Below are 21,150 nucleotides of genomic sequence, written 5' to 3'. Positions count from 1 at the left end.
ATAGCAGCAACATAGAGAATAAATAGACAAAGAGAAAGGACTTACAACTCTGTTGGCTTTTCTCTTTTGTCATGGAGAGGAAAGGATAGGGAAAGAGAGAGGCGACGGAGAGGAGAGAGGCTGCAGTGTGACTATGAGTGAGGGATGATAGGTACATATATAAGAAAATTGAGACAACAAGAATCTAAACCCTAGTATGGTTTGATTTTGTTTTGTTTTTATTTTTTGGGATAGGATAAAAAAACAATATATTTGCTAGCATATATGGGTTAGCACGCGCTTTTGAGAAGGGAGGATTAAACAAAAATGCACGCCTGGTTATTTATTGTTTTTTTTTTCTGAGGACTTTTTGTTTTTTTATTTGTTTTGTTCTATACGTATATAATATATGGCTTAACTTGATTTTTTTTTTGGTGCCCCTTTCAATTATGGGCCCCGGGCCCAGGCCCCAGTTGCCCTCCCCAAGGGCCGGCTCTGCACAGACCCATCCCATCCCCCATCACAGACCCACCCCCCATGAACCCATAACCCCTCGCAACCACCCGTTTTCTTCTCCCTCATTCCCCCATGACCACCACCGCAAGGCACCCTTCCTCGCATCCCTAGTCCCCACAAAAATCATCTGCCAATGCCCGCCTAGACCGCCTAGCCCACCTAGCCCGCCTAGACCGCGCCTAGCCCACCTAGCCCACGCCTAGCTCCCCTAGCCCCCCTAGCGACCGCCTAGGCCATTTATTCAATTCCATTCAATGCTTTTTATGAAATAGCATTTCGGGTGACCTTAATTGCTCAAGGGGATGTTCCTCTGTCTATTGTAATGACGGTATGCACAACTTTGGGGGCAGTACCCTTGACTCCTCTACTAACAAAGATATTGGCAGGGACTTACGTTCTTGTGGATGCTGCCAAATTGTAACAGTTGAGAAAGTATTTTATAAATAGTATAGCTGCGCAGCTATACTCTTTACATGGATACTATTATCTTTTTTCCCCAATTTTTGTTTATCGATAGCTTAGAGCATTTTCCATTACCATTAGGCCTTTACAGATTCTCTATTGTACCCTTTTGAGTTTTTACTTTTTCAAAGTTATTAGCCGTATAAAAAATTTTGCATTTCCATGTTTAATACTTGTATTTTACGCGTACTTATGTATTTTTCATGTTTAATACACTTCATTTAATTTTCAATAATACACATAAAATTCACATATTATACACACAATTTTCACATACTATTGAATAAAAATAATATACATTAAAAAATTTAAATCTATAAAGTATATATATCGAAACTAGCAAATTAATATCTATAAAGTATAAACAAATGCAAATAGAATGGTTTTTTTTTTAATTAATCGTATAGCCGTACGGCTATACTACGGTTTTTTATTATAAAAAACTAGTATAGCCGGGCGGCTAGACCCTTCTGATTGGGCGCTATGCGTTCCCTTTCTTTTTTTAAACAAACAATATAGCCGGTCGGCTATACTCAGGATTTTTAAAAAAAAGTATAGCCGACCGGCTTTACCAGAGTTTTTTAATTTATATTTTTTATAAATAGTATAGCCGCGCGGCCCGTTTCTAAACCCTAAACATAACTCCATCGTCATCCTCACTTCTCTCTGTCTCGCCTCATAGCACCATCGTCATCCTCGTTTCTCTCTCTCTCTCTCTCTCCAGCGCCCGCCTAGGCCGCCTAGACCGCCTAGCCCGCCTTTCCCCCGCCTAGCCACCGCCTAGCCCCCGCCTAGGCCATTTATTCAACTCCATTCAATGTTTTTTATGAAATAGCCTTTCAGGTGACCTTAATTGCTCATGGGGATGTTCCTCTGTCTATTGTAATGATGGTATGCACAACTCTTGGGGCAGTAGCCCTGACTCCTCTACTAACAAAGATATTGGCAGGGACTTACGTCCTGTGGATGCTGCCGAACTGTCAATGAGCAACATGCAGGTTAAGTCACCTTGAACCTGTTCTGCTTCAAACAACCAATCTTTGTCCTCGACACAGAGTAATATTTGAGGGGTTTCTTGTATACCATTTCAGTTTTTGTGCTAGTCATGGAATGATGGGAATTTGGCTATATGTGTATATATATATATATATATATATATAATTTTCATTTCCTTTATATGGGTTCGATGTTCAGCAATTTTGTTTTTCTTTCTCAAGTGTGTATATATACATATGTTTGAAGACTTCTGTTCACTTCTTGGGAATAAGTTTGGGACAGAGCAACATATATATATCATGGCTTGTAGCACTCCAATTATACCAAAGGACTTCTTCATGAAAACAGACCAAGAACTGTATGGAGAAGACGAAAATAAAAATAGTTCTGGTTTTGAAAAAGTTACAAGGACCCCAAATGACCAGCAAAGAGACATCAGCTTAAGATCAATGGATGAAGAGAATAATATGTCTCAAAGTGTTTGGTTCTTCAGAAAGTATCTTCTTACAAGAAGTCATAATAACGTGGCTAAAACCCGCATGGAAGCTGAATTTGAATCAGAAATTATCAAAAGGCATTCATCACCCCACCCTTTATTACCACCTAAATTTCTTGGTAGTAATAATTTCTCAGGACACCAGCTATCTTTGCTAGAGCAACAATTGCTTCCTTGATTGCGGTATGTTTTCCTTACATTCGTCATTATATATATATATGCTTATTATGTTTGGGTAGCGATGTTGGCACTCTCCTTTTATGCTTCTGGAACGTCCACTGAGAGTCTTTAAAAGGAATTAAATTGAATTTCAATAAGCTAAACTAGGAGTGCCAAAATCGTTACCCTAATTAGTTCTTGTGTTATAACATTAGTTTCCCTTTTGTAGTTATTAGTCCTCTTCAATTTTTGTTGTGTGTTTACATACACAGATGTGATGATCAATCCAACAGGACTTCAGAACAACTTACAATATTTTATGATGGGATTATCAATGTGGGGTAAGTTGCCTTTAACTGTTGGTGACTTTAATTATTAAGTGTGTTGTTGTGGAAAAAGCTCAAGGTAATGTATACATTTTTTTTTTCAGTATGTAAAGATTCACTCTAATTTTAGCTCAAAAATTATAAAAAAAATTACGTTGCAGCCTTGTATTAGTGTATTATTGCTGTTTGATTTAGCTTATGTCAAGTTTGATATATAAATTATAGAGTGAAGTTAACTATACTTTGAAAAAACAAAGTATTCATAACTTGTAAGCAACAGTTGAGAAACTATAGTTTGCTGCCATTATGACTTCATAGCCATAAAAGCTATTGCAGTAAGAAAGTATATATTCAATCTTCTTTGTCTATGTGGATTTTAATTTGACATATGAAGATAGAAGCTAGTTTTGTACACGAGCATTGTTGGCAGAGTTTGCACTCATACAAATATTTTTTGAGGTTGTGTTGCTGGGCCTATTTGTTTAGTTTGTTTTGGAACTTTTGGAGTGCAAATGTGCAACTTGAGGAGTCTTTTTTTTTTTTTTTTTTATCAAGGAGAGTCTTAATTTGCAAGTATATATCAGCAGTTGTTTGCGGGTTTAGAGAAGCACAAAGACGAGCAATATCAATTGAGGTATTAATCAAATAGAATGTAAACCTTAAGACATGATCTGGCTTTCTGTGAATCCTTGTGTTCCTGTTTTGTTTCGGCTTTGGTCAAATTGGTAATAAAGATATAAAAATTCTCTTCTTAAACTTTCTTGTAAGTCCATAGAAGATCTTCATTGTTTTATGCTCATATTGAAATGTTGAAACTTTCATAAATTTTGGTGGGCATGCAACACTAATCCTTCATTTACATATTTGACACTCGAAGGTTGGTATGCAAAATTCTTCTTCGGGTGTGGTTTTGGTCACTTCTCACTTCACCTCACCGGTGGTTGCATTGCCCGCAGCATTGTTTGTTGTGATTATGAATATAATGGAAAGCAGTCTGGCATTCTTTCGGAGATATATGTAGATCCTTCTAACTCCAAAGAGACTCCTACAGTTGAGGTTAAGTGACAACTATAGCACCGTTTCGAAGTTTTCCCTAACCCGACAATATCTGCTGTGAGTATGCATACAATGGGCAACAGCAGTCTGGGTGTCCTTGGAGATATGTATCCTTTTGTCTCCATTAAGTCTCTTACAGTTGATGTTAAGTGACAGTAAAAGCCTTTTCTAAGTTTCTTGGAGTTCAGATTCTCTGTTTTATTTTTTACGTGAAGATATTGTTAACTAATAGTCTAAAACAATGTCGTTTGAGGTCACACATCCTATTTTACTCTAGCATATCTTGTGGTACTTAGTTTTGAGCCAGCTTTGAGCTCTTCTACTGAAAATAGTATAGCCGTGCGGCTATACTCGGGATTTTTTATATATAAAAATAAAGAGCATAGCCTTTTTTTATATATAAGTATTTTATAAATAGTATAGCTGCGCAGCTATACTCTTTACATGGATACTATTATCTTTTTTCCCCAATTTTTGTTTATCGATAGCTTAGAGCATTTTCCATAACTATTATTCCTTTACACGATTCTCTATTGTACCCTTTTGAGTTTTTACTTTTTCAAAGTCATTAGCCGTATAAAAAATTTTGCATTTCCATGTTTAATACTCGTATTTTACACGTACTTATGTATTTTTCATGTTTAATACACTTGATTTAATTTTCAATAATACACATAAAATTCACATATTATACACACAATTTTCACATACTATTGAATAAAAATAATATATATTAAAAAATTTAAATCTATAAAGTATATATATTGAAACTAGCAAATTAATATCTATAAAGTATAAACAAATGCAAATAGAATGGTTTTGTTTTTTAATTAATCGTATAGCCGTACGGCTATACTACGGTTTTTTATTATAAAAAACTAGTATAGCCGGTCGGCTATACCCTTTTGATTTTGCGCTATGCGTTCCCTTTTTTTAAAAACAAATATTATAGCCGGGCGGCTATACCCAGGATTTTTAAAAAACAGTATAGCCGACCGGCTTTCCTAGAGTTTTTTTTTATTTTTATTTTTTATAAACAGTATAGCCGCGCGGCCCTTTTCTAAACCCTAAACATAACTCCATCGTCATCCTCGCTTCTCTCTCTCTCTCTCTCTCTCCAGCGCCCGCCTAGACAGCCTAGACCGCCTAGCCCCCGCCTACCGCCGCCTAGGCCATTTATTCAACTCCATTCAATGCTTTTTATGAAATAGCCTTTCAGGTGACCTTAATTGCTCAAGGGGATGTTCCTCTGTCTATTGTAATGATGGTATGCACAACTCTTGGGGCAGTAGCCCTGACTCCTCTACTAACAAAGATATTGGCAGGGACTTCCGTCCTGTGGATGCTGCCAAACTGTCAATGAGCACCATGCAGTTTAAGTCACCTTGAACTTGTTCTGCTTCAAACAACCAATCTTTGTCCTCGACACAGAGTAATATTTGAGGGGTTTCTTGTATACCATTTCAGTTTTGTGCTAGTCATGGGCTGATGGGAATTTGGCTATATATATATATATATATATATAAAATTTTCATTTCCTTTATATGGGTTCAATGTTCAACAATTTTGTTTTTCTTTCTCAAGTGTGTATATATACATATGTTTGAAGACTTCTGTTCACTTCTTGGGAATAAGTTGGGAGAGAGCAATATATATATATATATATATATATATATATCATGGCTTGTAGCACTCCAATTATATCAAATGCACACAAATTTTTAATTTTCAGGAAATAATAATGTGCCCAAAGCTTGAAATCCATGATGTCTATGTGTGACTGCCATATTTGACTGTTCAACTTCTTTTTCCTGAGAATAATTTTCTCAAACAATTTATTATAATGTTATATCTTTCCAAACTGCGAATAACTATGTAAAATTATCTGCTATATTGATTCCCATATATATTGTCATTGTAGGCTCAAGCGATTATGCGTCTTGCCAGTGAAAACTCATCGGCCAAACCTCTTGTTGCAGAAAGGTTAAAAACAGATAGGCAAAAACCACCTCTCAAACCCAAGTCACTATCAGATTCCAAAATAAGAGCAGGTATGAGTAGCTCATTTCGACATGTACCTCAATTAGTTAAGAGCATTCACCATATACCCAAATTTTTGTGTATTGAAATATTCAGCATTGCTCATATATCAGGTGATTTTTGGTTTGCCATAAAAAAAGGTTACAGGAGAACAGTTTACAATGAATACCCCAGTTTCCTAACTTTACCCGCCCCTGCAAAAATCATCCTTGTCCTTAGTCTACTAGTTGATTTATTTTTATTTTTTTTGAAACGACTACTAGTTGATCTTTAGTCTTCACAAAAGGAATAATGTTAATCACATTTGCTCTAGTTTTTCTTTAACAGATCTTCCCTAACTAGTTTTTTCCTTTACCTATTTCAGGACTTCCAATGGCAAGAAGATATTCCTTGCAGTGTTTTCTTGAAAAGCGCCGTGGCACGTAAAGATGTCTTTGTTTGTACGTAGACTGTAATAAACTACAGTGTTATATCGCGAGAACGGAAACTTTTACCAAATTGAAACTTCATCCAAACTACAGTGCCAAAATCATACTTTATAAACAAAGTCCATACATGCCAAGAAGATCATATCTATTTTCATAGAGAAAACCATGTTGGTACCCATAAATTTGCTCACTATACCTGCCTAAATAATTGATGGTCAACAATTTTTTTTTACTGTTTGAAAAAAGAAAAAATAATAGAAGAAAAGAAAGGAAAAAAATATGAAAGGAGATGCAGTTTTTTTTTAAACCGTATAATGAGCAAATTGATTGGCATCAATAGCTAGAGTTTGCCCTTTCATTGTAGCCCTAGGAAAAATTTAAGATTAACATGGTTTCTATTTCTTTATTCTTAAGGCACAAAATATTTGATTTTTTTCAAAACACATAAGATATTTAATTATAATTGATCAATTTACATAGCACTTTACACATGACTTATGTTTTTGCAGGATCATCAACAATCCTCCTTATGCCCTTCATTCTAAAAAACAAGAAGACAATTATGAGGCAATTGTAAACAACGAGTCGAATGAAAGCGATAAACTTTCACTTTTACCATTCCCTCCACATTTAGGATACTTTTCTCATAGGTCAGTTAATCAAGGCTCTTGTTGAGGGGATATTAGGGTTTATATACCTTAGGTTCTTGCCTATGCAATTACCAATTCATTGACTGGCTATATATACAGTCAGATGTAGTTAATGTTTTTTTTAATAAAAGAAAAAATTATATGTTTTATGATAGACTATATTTTTATTTGAGGGGGAATATGAATCATATTATAAATGGTGTGGTTTGAAATTTTCTCCAATTCTCCATATTGCCTCGACATGTTGTTCTATTAATACTTTAAACCTAAACACAAACTGAAATTTATACAATCTCCTGGCCTGTTCCTTATGCTAGACTCATTGTGATAAATATTTCTCTAAAATTTTTTTATTTTTATTTAAAAAAAAGTGAACTGTTGGAACTCTAAAAAGTTATCATGCACTCATACTCCGGAGACATCCCGCCCAAGGCTCAAGCCCAGCTTGTCCATTGATATCGAGCTCAACCCGACCACCTGGACCCAAGCTCAGCTCGGTCATTTGTACTTTAGCCCAGCTCGACCAAGAGGTATTTTACCACACAAATAGAAATCCCCCAAGTCCCCAAACGAGAGTTTTGTGTGGGTAGTTGCATCTTTTGGACAACTCCTTCTTGGGACCTTGGTTCCCTGTATCCCCACTTACGTTTTGTGAATTTGGTATGGTAGCTGCATGCCAAAACTTGTATATGTTGCTTGTGTTTGTTATACCAAATACCAATTGGATCATGTTTGTGAAAAAAATGGGCACATCAATGTGCACCTAAACTGAGGCAAAAATCCAATATAATTGCATGCAATTCCAAGTGCTTGCCCATCTAAAACTTGACCCATGCATATGCAATGCCTTTGGGTTTCAAAAATAGAAAATACATGAGATTCTGAAGGTGAATATGAATCTGCCAATACTTCATCAACCAACTCCAAACCCCTGCCTTCATTCCATGAGTGCCATGCCTGACAAAATTTCATGTATCACTAGTAAAAAAAACCCCTTGCGCGACCAAATTTTGCGCGACGAAACACAATTCGTCGCTCAAAGTGACTTTGCGCGACGAAAATTAAACTTCGTCGCTCAAAGTCTTAAGCGACTAAATTTTGCGCAACGAAACACAAATCGTCGCGCACAAAGTCACTTTGCGCGACGAAGTGTGGTTCGTCTCGTAAAGTCTATACAAAAATAAACAAAATAAAAAATTATTTTTAAAAATCTTTGGATGACTTTGCGCGACGAAACAATAAAATTCGGTGCACAAAGTCTTGCGCGACGAAGTGTGGTTCGTCTCGTAAAGTCTTTACAAAAATAAAGAAAATAAAAAATTATTTGTAAAAATCTTTCATGACTTTGCGCGACGAAAAAATAAAATTCGGTGCACAAAATCTTGCGCGACGAAGTGTGTTTCGTCTCGCAAAGTCTTTACAAAAATAAATAAAATAATTTTTTTTTATAAAAATCTTTGCATGACTTTGCGCGACGAATTTCTAAACTTCGTCTCGCAAAGTCTTTACAAAAATAAAAATAAATAAAATAAAAAATTTATTTTGTTAGAAAAATATAATATTTTAAATGTATTATATTTTAAATTGACGATCAAATTGGTTCATTGTATTCATATAGGGTCAAGGAGTGTAGCTGTAAAAAATCATCAAAATCGAAATTGAAATAACCGTTAAATCGTGATTTTTCGTTTATAACCGTCGAAAAGTTTTGTCCTATTACTTGATATCTGAATGTTTATTTTTTCCGATTTTTGGCGTATATGATCTCGAAGTATAAACAAACAAGTTTGATGGTTGGATCCTTGAAACTAGTTTCGTAGAATGCGTATGCCATCAAAACAATATATTCACTAACAATTAAGAGTTTATTTATACTTTCATTAAATACAACATAAGATTTTGTGGTATCCACTAGTGTAAATATTTTAAATTGACGATCAAATGGAGTCATTGTATTCATATAGGGTCAAGGAGTGTAGCTGTAAAAAATCATCAAAATCAGAGTTGAAATAACCGTTAAATCGTGATTTTTCATTTATAACCGTCGAAAAGTTTTGTCATATTACTTAATCTCTAAATGTTTATTTTTTCCGATTTTTGGCGTATATGATCTCGAAGTGTAAACAAACAAGTTTGACGGTTGGATCATTGAAACTAGTTTCGTAGAATGCATATGCCATCAAAACAATATATTCACTAACAATTAAGAGTTTATTTATACTTTTATTAAATATAACATAAGATTTTGTGGTATCCACTAGTGTAAATATTTTAAATTGACGATCAAATGCAGTCATTGTATTCATATAGGGTCAAGGAGTGTAGCTGTAAAAAAATCATCAAAATCAGAGTTGAAATAACCGTTAAATCTTGATTTTTCGTTTATAACCGTCAAAATGTTTTGTCCCATTACTTGATCTCTGAAATTTTTTTTTTCCTGATTTTTGGCGTATATGATCTCGATGTGTAAACAAACAAGTTTGATGGTTGGATCGTTGAAACTAGTTCCGTAGAATGTGTATGCCATCAAAACAATATATTCACTAACAATTAAGAGTTTATTTATACTTTCATTAAATATAACATAAGATTTTGTGGTATCCACTAGTGTAAATATTTTCAATTGATGATCGAATGCAGTCATTGTATTCATATAGGGTCAAGGAGTGTAGCTGTAAAAAATCATCAAAATCAGAGTTGAAATAACCGTTAAATCTTGATTTTTCTTTTATAACCGTCGAAATGTTTTGTCCCATTACTTGATCTCTTAATGTTTATTTTTTCTGAATTTTGGCGTATATGATCTCGAATTATAAACAAACAAGTTTGAGGGTTGGATCGTTGAGTAGTTTTAAAATTGTTTATTTTGTACGTATAACACTTAAGAAATTGAATAGTATATATATTTATTAGTAGCTTTAAATGTTTTTAAGACTTTGCGCGACCAATATAATAATTCGTCGCGCAAAGTATACTCTAAAAATTTCGGCGGGTACCAAAAATGGGAATTTTAAAAAAAAAAAATGACGACTTTGCGGGACGAATATATAGTTCGTCGCGCAAAGTTTTGTGGGACAAATATATAGTCGTTCGTCGCGCAAAGTTTTGCGGGACCAATATATAGTCGTTCGTCGCGCAAAGTATACCCGAAAAATTTGGGCGGGTACCAAAAATGCAAATTTTTAAAATTTTTTTTTTCCAACTTTGCGCGACCAATATATAGTAGTTCGTCGCGCAAAGTATACTCTAAAAATTTTGCGGGTACCAAAAATGGGAATTAAAAAAAAAAAATTACGACTTTGCGGGACCAATATATAGTTCGTCGCGCAAAGTATACCCGAAAAATTTGGGCGGATACCAAAAATGGGAAGCGGGAATATTGTGGTCGCGCAAAACTTTGAGCGACCAAAATTTCGTCGCGCAAAACCCTAAAAATTTGGGCGCGACCAATATATTGTTTCGTCGCGCAAAGTGATACGGTTTTTAAAACCAAAATAACACCTCCACCATTTTCTCAATGTCTTCTACTCTTACCTCTCCTCTCTCTTTCCTTCTCCCCAAATCCTACCCTTTCTCTCACACTCACTCCTCTCACTTAATCTCTCATCTCTCTCTTCACTATCTATCACTCTCTTATCTCTCTTTTCATCATCTCTCACTCTCACTCACTCTTTCATCTCTCTCTCACTATCTTCTCTATTCTCTCACACTCACTTCTCCCTCTCATTCTCACTCACTCAAAATCTTGCCAAAAGGTATATTCTCTCCAAACTTTAATTTTTTTTTCATTAATATGTGTTTTTGGAGTTAGTTTTGAGTTTATTCTAATTTTTTGTTATTTTCTTGTTATTTGACAATATTTGTTTTTTTTTTTGTAGGGAATCGTCGAGACTTTGACGGCTAAAGTTGAGGATTTGGACGCTATCGAAACATATCCTCCGCCACTATCACCACAATAGGCTTGTAGATTTTATTATTGTACTTTGTTAATTTATGTATACATTTTGAATATTATATATATTGGATAATTTGACCACTATTTTTCATATGTAATTTTATTTTGAATATTTCAATTTAAATTAAAGTAATTAAAAAAAATAAAATCATACAATTAAATTAAATTTAAAAAGTAAAAATTTGAAAAATTAATATAATAAAATTGATATAAGAGAAATAATAATAAAAAAATGTCAAAAACCTTGGGTGACAAAATATTTCGTCGAGCAAACTATTAAACTAGTTTATTTTAATTAAAAATTTTTGAAAAACAAAAATTAAATTTTTTTTTTTTAAATACAAAAATTTTTAAAAATTGAATATTTCGTCGCGCAAAGATTTGCGCGACATTAACTTTCGTCGCGCAAAATAATATTATTCGTCGCGCAAAGTAATTAATATTCGTCGCGCAAAGTTGATAGTATTCGTCGCGCAAAGTAGTTATAATTCGTCGCGCAAAGTATCTTTGAGCGACGTTAGTATTCGTCGCGCTAAGTTGTTATCGTTCGTCGCGCAAAGTATCTTTGCGAGACAAAAAAAAAATTTCGTCGCGCAAAACCTTTCTTTACGATCTTTGGGCGACAGAACTTGCGCGACCAAAATTTCGTCGCGCAAACTTTGCGCGACGAAATTGTACTTTGCGCAACAAAATTATTTCGTCGCGCAAAGTGTTTTTTGTAGTAGTGTATGTTGGCCCTAATTGTTAAACTATGTTGCATTTAGCTTCATATAGGTTGCTTAAGCAGTATGAGAGATACGATTTTGCATTAAGATTTAGAGTGTGAGCTTACATAAGCTAGGAAGCCTATATGTTGGTCACTGGAATAGAAGTTGGTATTCCTTTTTGCCACTAATAATCTCCAATTGCAAGACCCCGAAGCTGTAGCCATCAAATTTTTCAGAAAACACCCCGCCCATAGCATACTCCGGAGACATATAGCCACTGCACAATCAATTGAGAAATGACGAAATTGCTTCTTTGTTTATAGTCTTGGGAAAAATTATATCAGAAAAGTTAAATCTAAACGCCATGCAATGCAACTAATTTTTAGTTAATTATGAACACAAACAGAAGGGAATTGGAGTCAATTAAAAGGGCAGGGTTGTAAATTGAAGTGCTAGTACACCTCGATTTACCAACATGTTAATCCCAATGTTCGAAAAATCACTATACAGTAAGGGGGTGGCAAGCAAGGGCCTAGCGCCTAGAGGAGTAATCGGGGCCTATGCAAGTGCCTATGCTTTTGTTAATAAATTATTTAGTATTATAAATTATAAATTTATACCAAAATCATGACAAATAAAAGGATATATAAATTATATATTAAACAAACAGTATAATATTTTTTTGGTTGAAAATATTAAAATATTTATTTGTTATTTGTTACTTATTAGTGGTTACTTTAGTGATTTCATAATGCAAAATACATTTAATGTTGTATTTTATGAAGCCGAAGCCCATTTCTAAACCCTAAACATAACTCCATCATCATCCTCGTTTCTCTCTTTCTCTCTCTCTCTCTCTCTCTCTCTCTCTCTCTCTCTCTCTCTCTCTCTCTCTCTCTCTCTCTCTCTCTCTCTCTCTCTCTCCAGCGTCCGCGCTACTACAAAAAAGGCAAAAGACGACGGGAATTCACCGTCGTGAATTTGGTTTTCAAACCGTCGTAAAATCGATCGACGTCTTTTGCAAAGTAAAACCACGACGCGAAATCACCGTCGTTGTTATAACAAACAACGTCATTAACAACCAAAAAACCGACGTCTGTATACTGAAAAATGAACCAAAAAATTGTCCGGGAGAAGAATAGACGACCTATTTTATACAACCTCCGTCGTGTAAAAGAATACAATACGTCTTTAAATAAATAAAATATGACGTTATTAAATCATACGACGTCCAATGTATTTATATAACCGTCGTGCAATAGTAATGCCACTTCGTTTTTTACATTAATATTGACGTGGAAATAGCGGTTAGGGTAAATCACCGTCGTTGTTATAACAAATAACGTCATTTACAAAAAAAAACCGACGTCTGTACACTGAAAAATGAACCAAAAAATTGTCATGGAGAAGAATAGACGACTTATTTTATACAACATTCGTCGTGTAAAAGAAAACACTACGTCTTTAAATAAATAAAATATGACGTTATTAAATCATACAACGTCGAATATATTTATATAACCGTCGTGAAATAGTATTGTTACTTCACTTTTTATTGACGTGGAAATATCGGTTAGGGTAAATCACCGTCGTTGTTATAACAAATAACGTCATTTACAAAAAAAAACCGACGTCTGTACACTGAAAAATGAACCAAAAAATTGTCATGGAGAAGAATAGACGACTTATTTTATACAACATTCGTCGTGTAAAAGAAAACACTACGTCTTTAAATAAATAAAATATGACGTTATTAAATCATACGACGTCGAATATATTTATATAACCGTCGTGAAATAGTATTGTTACTTCACTTTTTCCATTAATATTGACGTGGAAATAGCGGTTAAGGTAAATCACCGTCGTTGTTATAATAAACAACGTCATTTACAAAAACAACCGACGTCTGTATACTGAAAAATGAACCAAAAAATTTTCATTTAGAAGAATAGACGACCTATTTTATACAAACGCAGTCGTGTGTATGTACATACTACGTCTTTAAATAAATAAAATACGACGTTATTAATATTTACTACGTCTTATATATTTACATAACCGACGTGGAAAATATGTTAGGCTCATGACTTACGACATATTTATTTCTATAAACGACGTAGTATGTGATATACAACGTCGTGATCATGTAAAAGACAGCCGTGTTTCTCTATTTATACGTCGTCTTTAGTAAAATAATAGTCGTCTAATCCATCCAAGACGTCGGTATTATTGTACTGAAGTCATGTTATTTGTAATTACATGTCGGCTCTTTATCCTTCTCCGACGTGATATCGTTAATAACTGTTTCACAATAACGTCGTCTTTTTTCACTTTTAGTTCGCTTTTAGACGTCGGTTAATTCAATGCCGTCGTTGAATGCTCCAAAACGTCATTTTTGATTGACAATTTTATGGCAACAGACGTCTGTTTTTCACAGTTTTATAAGGACCGTCGTTTTATAATACTGAACCAGTATTTTATGTACTGATTGTTTTATGTCCAAAACCTGCATAATGAAAGTGAAGAAAACACATTACAATTTATTGCAAAATTAATGTCATACAGTAGTGCTGTTTAGGGCATAAATAATTTCATAAATTACAAGAGCATCATTCAATCCATATATCTTCACACCCATCTCGAATATTTTGACTCCCAAACTCACCCACTAGTTCATCAAATGTGTCAACATTTGGCATCCCTCTAGTAAATGGCTCACACTCAATTCTCACATCACCTAAGACATCATCACCAATAACATCATCATTATATTCTCTATTAGGCGCTGATAACACTACTGACCAACCATGATGCATCGGGTCGTCAACAAAAAATACTTGTTTGACTTGAGAAGCCAAAACAAATTGGTCATTCCTATGTCCAATTTTACTCAAATCTACAAGGGTAAATCCAAGTTCGTCGACTACAAGGCCGGAAGTACTATCTATCCAATCGCACCTAAAGACTGGGATTGTAAACTTTTGGTAGTCAAGGTCCCAAATTTCTTGAATGACATCATAAAAACCCATATTTGAGAGAATTGGGTTTTTATCCTTGGCACTAGCAACTTGCATGGTATGTGCAAGTAAATAAACTCCACTATTTTGAACTGTCCGCACATCATCTTGTGCCTTGATGTTAAATTTAACACCTTTAATAAGATAGCTCCTATATAATGGCACTGCCATGTTTGGACCAGCTGCTAGCCACCTTAAATTTTCTGATACCCCATGATTGCCTCCCTCATCAAGTTCACTTTGAACCTGCAAATTAATCATATCTTAATTCAATCTAACATAGAAAGAAGAAAATTAAAAGTCCAATATGTTATTGAATAACATATACCTTGAAGTGTAGCCATTGAATGAAAGTGCTATTGTGCTTATCTTGCAGCCACTTTGTTCTCTTTCTAAATTTTGGATAAGCGGCCTTGATGTGGATCATATGTTCCCTACATGACACGAAAAATTCAAGCATTACGGTCCCAAACATATAAGATAAACATAAGGAATAATTTAAAATGGAAACTTAAGGAATAAAACTCATACTCGATATAAGGTAGAACTTCCTCCGTATTCTCCAAGACATATAGATGTGCTTGGTTCAACAGGTCCCGATCAACTAAGCTCACTGTGCAACCTGATAATGGCTTTGAAACTCCTATCTTCTGACTTGATGGCACTCCAATTGTACTAATATCAGATAAATGTTCAGTGCAATATTCTACAGCTTCTTCAGCTATATAACGCTCCGCAATGCAACCTTCGGGATGAGTACGGTTCTGAACATACCCCTTTAGAACTTTCATATATCTTTCGAACGGATACATCCATCTAAAATAAACTGGCCCACATAGACGAACTTCTCTAACAAGATGTACTACTAGATGAACCATGATATCGAAGAATGAAGGTGGAAAGTATTTTTCAAGCAAACACAAAGTAACTACTACATCTTCTTCCAACTTATCTAGCTTGGAAACATCAACCATCTTTGCACATATAGCATTGAAGAAGAAGCACAAACGAGTTATTGCATACCTTGCAGGCTTCTCCAAAACAGAACGAATTGCCACAGGGAGCAATTGCTGCATTAAGGTATGACAATCATGTGATTTAAGGCCAAGAAGTCTTGAATCTTGTAAAGATACAAGATTTTTTATATTTGAAGAATAACCTTCAGGGACCTTCATACCATAGAAAGAATTGCAAACCGCTCTCTTCTCTGCTCTTGACAAATTCCAAGGCCCTGGAGGCAAACGAGTACTTCTTTCTCCATACTCGGGTTGCAAATCAGTTTTGACCCCCATGTTCAATAAATCTAACCGAGCAGCAATCCCATCTTTATTTTTTCCAGGGATCTCCAGCAATGTACCAATGATACTATCACAAACATTCTTCTCAATGTGCATAACATCGAGGACATGCCTCACTGGAAGGTATTTCCAATACTCAAGATCAAAGAATTTTGACTTCTTCTTCCAACAAACTCTGTCACCATCATTTTCACCTCCACCTCCCCCTTTTTTCGATCCCCATATGTAATTAATATCTTCAACCATATGCAGCACTTCTTCTCCCCTTAATGGCTCCAAAGGCGTGCCATATTCAGGTTTCCCATTAAAAGCTGCACGTTGCCTTCTATATGGATGATTAATTGGTAACCATTTTCTATGCCCAATGTAACAAATTTTGTGGCCATTTTTCAACCTATGACTAGGTGTATCATCGCCGCATATTGGACAAGCTTTATATCCTTTAACAACACAACCAGATAAGTTTCCATAGGCGGGAAAATCATTAATGGTCCACAGTAATGCAGCTCTGAGTGTAAAATATTCTCCTATGTGTGCATCATACACTCCTCTAATCCCATCCCACAAAGATTTTAAATCATCAATCAAAGGCTCCAAGTAGACGTCTATATCATTTCCGGGTTGTTTAGGACCGGAAATCAATAAAGTCAACATCATGAACTTTCGTTTCATGCACAGCCATGGTGGGAGATTATATGTAACTAAGATAACTGGCCAGCAACTATATCTGCTACTTAGAGAACTGTGGGGATTGAATCCATCAGATGAAAGAGCCAATCTCAAGTTTCTCGGCTCATTACCAAACTCGGGCCATTTATCATCAACAAGTTTCCAAGACGGGGAATCCGCCGGATGAGACATCTGACCGTCAATTGATTTTCTAGCAGCATGCCAAGTCAAATTCTTAGCTGTCTCATGTGATTGAAACATCCTTTTAAACCTTGGAATTGGAGGAAAATACCACAACACCTTCGCTGCCACACCCTCTTTCAAGAATCCATCTTTGGTTTCCTTCCACCTTGAGATACCACAAGTAGGACAATTAGTTGAATCTTCATACTCCTTCCTATACAAGATGCAATCATTGGGGCATGCGTGGATTTTCTCATAACTCAGCCCCAATGCACACAAAGTCTTTTTTGCCTCATACAAATAGGCCGGTATTGTATTTCCTTCTGGAAGCAACTCGCCCTGAAGTATCAATAATTCTGTAAAACATACATCACTCATCCCATGTTTTGCCTTCAAATTATACAACTTCACTAATGCCGATAACTTGGTGTACTTTCTACAACCAGGGTACAATGGTTGATCTCCATCCCCAATCACATTAGCAAACTCATACGGATCGGATCCAAAATCACCAAAATCATTATCATCCATCTCTATTTCTTCAGACACAAAACTGTACCTACTATGGTCATCATCTTCTTCAACATTTCTACTAGCATTACTAGTTGCAATTGGTTCCCAAGGTTCTCCATGAAATGTCCAATTCTTATAGCTTTGGTCAACTCCATTAAAGTATAAGTGATCCCTTATAATTCCAACCCCAAACAATTTCAAATTCGCACATTTAACACATGGACAACGGATATGCGTTGTAGTTAGAAGATTTTCTACAGAAAATTGCAAAAATGCTTCCACCCCTAACTCATATGCCTTCGATCTTCTATCCGAGTGCATCCATGACTTATCCATCTCCGACACTATATCCTATTATCTATAATAAGGTGAAAAGACAAGCAATGACTATCACTTATAGCAGATTATATAAGGTTTTAATAGCAAATAATAGAGTAAACAGACGACGGTTTTTAAACAACAACAGACGTATTACACATATATAGACGACGGTTTTGAAAAGAAACGTCGTCTAATGCTAGCAAGAAACGACGACAGCGAACTTGAACCACGACGGTAGTTAAAAACTGCGTCGTGGTATATATTTACAAACGACGGTTTGTTAAAAAAAACCGTCGTCGTATGCATAAAAAGATATCGAAATCCCAGTTTATTTTCAAGAACCCAAAATATATTCAAAACACAACATATATAAGGTGAAAAGACAAGCAATGACTATCACTATAGCATATTATATAAGGTTTTAATAGCAAATAATATAGTAAACAGACGACGGTTTTTTAACAACAACAGACGTTTTACACATATATAGACGACGGGTTTTAAAAAAACGTCGTCTAATGCTAGCAAGAAACAGACGCCCACGAACTTGAACCACGACGGTAGTTAAAACAAGCGTCGTGGTATATTTTTATAGACGACGGTTTGTTAAAACAAGCGTCGTCGTATGCATAAAAAAGATTTCGAAATCCCAGTTTATTTTCAAGAACCCAGAATATATTCAGAACACAACATATACATTAATACTAGGCACGAAACCAACATATACTAAGCATGAAAACATTAAGTCCATTCCCGATTCATAATAACAGAGAGTATTAAAAGATCCGACAACATTAAACCCTAAACCCGATTCATGAAAACAATAAACATTAAATCCATTAACCCATACCGTCGACAACATTAAAACATCACAAAACCCTTTACCACAGAACTGAATATCATTCAATGAATTTACAAGCATGAGATTAGGGTTTGCACTTACAGGTAGGCAGAGCTCACAGCTTATGACCAACTTGGATTCGACGGAGTTGTAAACTTGGCCAACTTGGATTCGACGGAGAGACCAACTTTGAATTAGAGTTGAAGTGAGAGAGCGGAGCGAAATGTTTTAGGACACAGAAATTTTGGCAACTTGTATAAGAGTTAGAGCGAAATCTGAAAATTTTAGGTCGAGGTGAAATTTTTAGAAAGCGCGCTTTTTTAAAAACATCGACGGAAACAAAAACACAGTCGTCGTTAAAAGTTCAACCTAAACATGACGCTTATTTTAAAAATGACGTCGTTGTAAATATACTTACGACGCAAAACCAAAATACCGTCGTTAAACCCTAATAGACAAATATAACCTAAACCCTAAACCCTAATAAATAAAACAACAATTATATATATATATATATTTTAAAAAAAATAATTTCTCCAAAGGGATTAGGGTTTTACGTCCTAAAATATCTCGTCCATAAAACCCTAAACCCTAATCCCTTTTCTAAATTTATATAAACCCTAAACCATGAAAGTATAAGTGATGTTGTGACTCATGAAAACATTTCTCTTTTTGGTTTTAATTTTAAATTTGTATAACTCAAACTTAATTTTTTAAAGCTTAAGGGGGAAGAAAATATCTCAATGACTTCATAGGAGTTGACGTTGCATTTTTTGGATTTATTTTCAATTTATTATAATTATTTTGAATTAAATAGAATAAAATATTATTAATAAAACCCACAAACCACGTCGGCGTTAATAAATTAACGACGTTTTAAATTATAATAAACGACGTAATTTTTAAACAAACGTCGTTTAAAGTTAAAACCATGGCCATTTTTACACAGAAAACGACGTACAAACCATTTTCCACAACCTAAACGTGTATATGTAATTAATACACGTCGGTATATTACAAAAAACGACGTGTTAAATAATATACCATGACGCGAGAGATTAATTTATCGACTTATTATTTTGGAGCATACTACGACGGTACCTACAACACTACTGTCGTGTTTATTTACCACGTCCTAAGTTCAAATTACCGTCGTATTTTTTCAATTTATACGTCTGCCTTCTCTGTAAAACGCCGTCTTATTTTTATAGCTTTTTAAAATTAATTAATTTTTCTTTTCTTTTGGTAATATCTTTCTTAACACAAAACAAAATTTAATTCTCAATCCTCAACAACATTTTCATCTTAAAAGGCAAATCTCTTCGTGTTAAATATTGATCAATATTTACACAATATATGTACACAAATTTGGCAAATACATCGTGGTTTCTTTTCTGCCTTCACCCTCAGCTTGTTCAACTGTTTCTTCCTCTCATATGCAAGCTGGGCCCTCTCCTTCCTCTTGTTCTCAAGCTCCTGCACAGCCACAGATGAATATCTAATAATTTCAGAAAATCAAAATCAACAAAGTGTGAAAAGCTCACTCCTCGATTCCTGGTTACATTGTAGTCCCCTTTTCCACAGTGATCAACTTCAATCCTCCTGTGTAGCAGGGAGGAACCAGCCTTAGATCCTGTTGTGGGTTGTGCGTCTGCAAACCCATGCAGGTTCTAAAGCTGGTTCCACCCTTGCTACACAGGAGGATGTAGCAAACCCATGCTTGGTCTTGTGAGGAATCATTCTGCAAACCCATTTGCTTTCAGAAAGACAATTTCTTGTGAGGAATCATTCTGCAACCCTAATTGAAAACTGAGAGTTAAAAAACGCGTGAAAAAATCATATTTAAACAAATTATATAAGTACAACGTCGGTTCTAATATACATAGCGACGTCATATTTTAATAATCAACGTCCGTTTAGATAAACAAGCGCCGTCATAACTACATCGGAAATCCAAAAGTCACTTGGCGAGTATTAAAAAGAGAACGACGTCGTTTTCAGAACCCCAAAGTAACCACGTCGGTTTATTAAAATACAGTCGTTCGGCAGTTGTGATAACTACGTCAGTTATGAATTATTTACCATCGTTATAAATTTATAATACGACGGTTTGTAAACCCTTTTACGTCGCTTGGTAAAAACTATGACGTTGTTATGTGTGTACAACGTCATTTTAAAGAAACCAAGGTTTAGAAATGCGCTCTTCGTAAATCATCGACGGAAAACAATAAAACCGTCGTTAAATATGACATCTATACCCTAAACCCTAAACCCTAAACCCTAAACCCTAAACCATAAAATATAAACCATAAATTATATATATATTTTTAAATAATTATAGAAAAAGATTTATGGTTTTAGGGCCTAATATATATTAACCATAAACCCTAAACCCCAAAAATAAACCTTCATCCCCCTAAACCCTAAACCCTAGACCCTAAACCCTAAACCCTAAACCATGAAAGTATAAGTGATGTTGTGACTCGTGAAAACATTTTTCTTTTTGGTGGTAATTTTAAATTTGTATAACTCAAACTT

General features: G+C 34.9%; 1 pseudogene; it reads left to right on the top strand.

Annotated features, from left to right (window-relative positions):
- Positions 1–2,252: 2,252 nt before the first annotated feature.
- Positions 2,253–7,133, top strand: LOC148295983 (uncharacterized; annotated as a pseudogene).
- The last annotated feature ends 14,017 nt before the right edge of the window (positions 7,134–21,150 follow it).

The sequence above is a fragment of the Prunus avium genome, chromosome 3 (genome assembly GCF_965620075.1).
Source record: "Prunus avium chromosome 3, drPruAviu1.hap1.1, whole genome shotgun sequence".
Classification (NCBI taxonomy): Eukaryota; Viridiplantae; Streptophyta; class Magnoliopsida; order Rosales; family Rosaceae; genus Prunus; species Prunus avium.
The sequence above is the reverse complement of the archived record's forward strand: the minus strand, read 5'-3'. Positions and strand labels throughout refer to the sequence as shown.